Genomic DNA, 5,402 nt, shown 5'->3' with positions numbered 1-5,402 from the left:
AAATGAAGAAGAGTTATGAACGATAGTTGTTTATAAACATAACATAGCTTAATAGATGTAAACATTATAACCCACATGCCAACCCTGCCCCCCCTCCACTGTCTAATTGTGCCGTGTATGTATTATTGTTTAATTTTATTAGTTCCCAATCCATGCTAGTTATAGATAGTATTCTTCATGTACAAAAAAAAAATTTAGAAAAATAAATATATAATTTAAGACAATCTATTGCCTAGACGCAGGAAAACACTGGTACACGACGCAGCTGTAGACATCGTGATTTCATGCCACTCAATGGGATCATGCAAGTACAAGAGTCCAAGAGGGGAAAAAAGGCAGTTATTCCACTCCAATTTTTTATTACTCTAATAAAAACTATGTATAATTACTATTCAAAATTGATGAGTCTGCCAAGTATACGTAGGGGGAATAAAAAATGGCGGCTGTTTCAAAAAGTTAAAATTAATTAATTTTTCATTCGAAGCTCTATGCCTTAAAATTGCCAACAACACTAGAAAATCTAAGAGAACATCATTAAAAGTAGAGTAAATTTGCTAAACTGTAAGCCCTCATAGGGCAATTTACGTTTAATAGTTCTCGATATATAGCATTTTAAAAAGCAACATTTCATAAAAATGTTGTACAGAGCGTACTGGAAGATCAGTAGTTAGTGAATTTATTTTGAAAAATCTATATCTTAAAAAATATTTGACGTACAAGTGTCTATTAGCACTCAAATTAAAGCTAGTTTAATGGGCTATAAAGTAGTTCATTGCGTTTATCGTCGTAGGAGTAGTAGTTTACATGATATTTGTTAAAATAAATTGATTTATAGTTGTTCGGGCAAATTTTCATTTGCCAAATGTATATTCATATGTGAATATCATAAAAACTACTGCCCCTACGAAGATAAGTGTCATGAACTACTTTGTAGTAAGTTAAATTTCCTTTATTTTAAATGCTGGCAGACATATGTACATCTTATGAATCTAGATACATATTTTTTCAAAAATACAACATGTTATACGAACAACTATAAATTAACATTTTGTGAATTTATTTTGTCAAATATCATAAAAACTACTACTCCTACAAAGATAAACATAATTAACTATTTTGTAGTAAATTTAACTAGCTTTAATTTGAGTGCTGGCGGAGATGTGTATGTCCAATGGTTTCTGAAATGAAGTTTTTCATAAATCAAACTTATCGTCCGAATAACTATAAATAACTAACATGAAAACCACTATACCTACGAAAGGTCATAAACTACTTTATAATGTGTTAAACCAGCTTTGATTTGATTGCTAATAGACATCTATATGTCACATAGTTCCTGAGATATAGATTTCTCAAAATAAATTAACTAACTACTAATCTTTTAGTACATTTTTAAGAAATACTGCTTTTTAAAAAGCTATATCTCGAGAACTATTGTACGTAAGTAGCTTTATTAATTTACTCTTCTTTAAATAATGTTCTTTTAGATTTTCTAGTGTTGTTGATAGTTTTTAAGATATAGAGCTCCGAAGGAAAAATTAATGTTTTTTAACGTTTAGAGCCGTAACAGCTGCCTTAATTATAACTAGTCTTCATTAAAATAATAAAAAATTGGGGTGAAATAACTGGCTTTTTTTCTTCCCGTCTCTTGTACTATGGTGTTAACATGATCCAAGTTTAAAACGCAGTCTAGACACTGCCTCGAGAGGCTTACATTTATTTCTCTCAATATAATTACAGGGGTTATGTTACAAATAGTAAATTTTAAGTAAACAAAGATCAATTTTTTGTTTATGGAGCTTGTTATGTTTTGAATTGTACATAACCCCTTTTATATCTATGTATCTTAGTTATTAATTGAATTTTGATATTAGAGTACCTCACACTAGCTAGGTAGGCACCTACTTCCTTCATCCACACTAAAGATTCAAAAAATCAAAAAATGTTACTTAGCTTCATTCATTTACCCCTTCAATTTATCCATTATAAACAACTGTAATGTTATAAATGCACCGTATGCACCATTATAAATGCACAGTACTGTTTTTAAAGTCAACAGTACAAGTTAATTTGATTTTTTTTTCCCTCGAAAACTAGTATTAAAATAAAATATTTTGTTAATATTGATTATTAATCAATATTTGTTATTATAACATTAAAATTTTTATATTTACTAACTTAAGCTTGAAAATTGTATAGCCCCATTCATACAATTATGAATATATTATGTTTCTATATTGCTTATTCGACCTCCAAATGAAAAAAAAAAAATTACTTAAAAACAAATTTGATCCTTTTTTCTCAACTTTATTCTCTACAAACCTTCCAACGTTTCGACCCTCAGGTCATTCTCAAGGATACCTTCATTTTGATGTCATTTTCTTTTTTAAAATCTTAAAAATGCAGGCTAATTGCCCTTGTCCCATATAACTTTTTCTATATAATTCCTTCTTAAATTTAAAACTTTTATAATTCAATTCTCTTCTTTCTTTCAATTACATTTGCAACCTTAAAACAGAACCTATTTTTTTAAAAGATTTTTTTTAAGATTTTAAAAAATAAAATGACATCAAAATGAAGGTATCCTTGAGAATGACCTGAGGGTCGAAACGTTGGAGGGTTTGTAAAGAATAAAGTTGAGAAAAAAAGGATCAAATTTGTTTTTAAATAAACTAAACAACTCTCAAACAAGAATATATTAATAAAAATTAATCTAAAAAAAAATTACTTTTTTTAAATAAAAGTGCAATACGGCCTTAGAACCTGAGATGTTGTGTTTCCTATTTCTCACAAACCTAAATGTTACCAACGAGGCCTTACTGATTTGAACTACGAACGAAACCCTTCACAGTAAATCAATTAGACGTGACATCATAAGCGGGAGGATCATATAAAATATAAAAATTCCCCATTAAAATTAGAGAATGTTTTGAAAAAGAAAAGTTCTTCTAAAGAATAGTAAGATTAAGAAATCGGGATTTCATTTTTAAAAAAAAGACGATTTTATATCTCGCAATAGCCAGTAGTAAATGAGTTATTGAAAAGTATTGTGATAAAACAGACATAATTTTGCAATGTCAACTATGTCCTCCACAAATGGATGTTTTATTTGTTCAGAAGTAACATTGAGTTTTCATGATAAATGTAAATATTTTGACCTTTTCGCTTTTTTTTTTCATTGGAATTAGTTTGAGTTTTTTTTTACTCAATTTGTTTTCCTTATGGAATTAAAGGAGTAGCGATAAGTATGCGTAAGTATTTTAGTTAATTATTATTTAAAATAATCGTTTTCATTTTCCATATTAGGTACATATAGCTATCAAAATTATGAATATCAGAAATAAATTTCAGATTTACTTAAATGTAGTGAACGATGAAAATAACGAGCAATTTTAAAACATGTAAAGTAATAAAGAAATTTAAACAAAAAAAAGAGAACTCTTTTTTTTTCGAAATTTGCTACAAAACCGCTTTGTTTGAATAGAGGCACTACTCAAAAAAAGAATGTTCTTGATTTTTTTGCTTTACGTTTTCCCAAGATATTGTTTATCACAATAAAAAGCGACACATCTTCATTTTCTCTAATTTTCCACCGGAGAACACATGTACTGGAATTTAACAGTACTGAATCTTTCTTGAACAACAGCATAAGTTTAGTTATCTCATTATTTTTAAGAGGTATTTTCGAATTGTTATCTTGAATATTGACACATTTTGCTTTGTAACAAGCTGAAAGCAGTTGTAATAGCAAATTTGGACACTTAACTTTAACGATTTTTCAGTTGAAATTAACAGACGTAACTTCTTATGTGAACAAGAAGGCGAAATGGAGATTTGTGGTTGGTGTGCTGGGATTCATATAAAACAGACCAAAAGTAACAAATAAATAAATTTATTTCATGTTTTACAGTGGTAAATCTGCTGGCGGCCAAAAAATTAATTTATGATAAACTTACAACAGTACCCAATATATAAATTTCACAGTCAATTACTATGACGTACTTGTTGTTGAATGTAGTAATAAATTGTCTATATTATCTGTGTAATTGTGTAATTGTCTGTAATTGTGTAATCTGTGTAATTGTCTATTGTCTTTATTAATTAATGTTTTTTATTTTTATCTTCTATGCGATACAACACGAGGAGGCCCCTCACCTCCAGATTTAAAATAGCACCTTTCAGAATGGATATCTCATGTATACAAATAAACAGGTAACCTTAAAATACCAAAGGTAGTAAAAGGTAAGATCCAACACGAATTACTTTTCTTTCTTATTACTTTCTTATTATTATTTTTTCTTTCTTATTATTTTCTTTCTTTATTACTTATTACTTTCTTTCTTATTACTACGAACTACTTTTTCTTTCACAGTAATGCACTTATTAATTCAATTTTTATTTCTGTTTTACAGGGATCGGGGAAAAAAAAATATGATGTACTTTACTAAAACTCCCATTTAGCGACAATTTTTGAAGAAGTGAAGCCTAATGTTACAACTGCGTGTAAAACAATTATGAACCTAAGACTCGTCTACTCAAAAAATCGTTCTTTGGCCCAAAAAAAAAAAATCCACGATTTTGATTTAATAAATAACAATCTTATCCCGAAATTTTACAATTCTTTATATTAAAAAAAAATTAAAATTAAAATCTGTACCCCTGCAACCCATGAAGGGTCAGGGGCTCAGTACTTTGTTAGGAAGTACTGTTGCTAGACCAACGGTTGTGCTAGTGATTTGGTCAGAATCACGCTCGACCGCCAGATTTGTACCCAATTAAGGGCTTGAAAATCCTTATTTTTATTAAATCTAATTATTTAAAATCTTATTTACTTTTGTCATATCTCATTTTTTTATTGTACTTTCTGTGTTGTTTTCAACTTTTCTTTAAATTTTGTATAATTTACAATGAAAATATAACTTAAGAAAAAAATTGTTACCTGATTTTCTGTATCCTAACTTCCTCAGTTGGCATCTTTGTTTCAATCTGGCAGGTACTTCCCCCTATGTTTATTTGTTATTTTTATTAATTTTCTTAATATCTCCCTTTTACATATTACTATACATCATACTATGCCTCACCTACGCCATATTTACTTCACCTATCTGTTTTACCTTTTACGCCTCTGTTTACCATATTTGTAACTAGTTCTAACAACTATTTTTCTACAATTTATTACTCTAGTTCTGTACTTAGAATTCTATCAGACCTGATTGTATTTATTAGTAACTAGTTTCTAGTCCACCTAGATTTATACTACCTTAAATTATTATTGTTTTCTTAAGGGGAATTTGTTGATCAAATGAAATAGGGGTTGTGAAATGGAAGGGAAAGAAAAAGAAAAGGAATAAATCGAAAAACTTGTAGTTAGTTTGTAGACTGGTATTAATTGTAAAAGAAAA

The sequence above is a fragment of the Halyomorpha halys genome, unplaced genomic scaffold, assembly GCF_000696795.3.
Source record: "Halyomorpha halys isolate HHAL.00 unplaced genomic scaffold, Hhal_1.1 Scaffold8.1, whole genome shotgun sequence".
NCBI classification, from domain to species: Eukaryota; Metazoa; Arthropoda; class Insecta; order Hemiptera; family Pentatomidae; genus Halyomorpha; species Halyomorpha halys.
The sequence above is the reverse complement of the archived record's forward strand: the minus strand, read 5'-3'. Positions refer to the sequence as shown.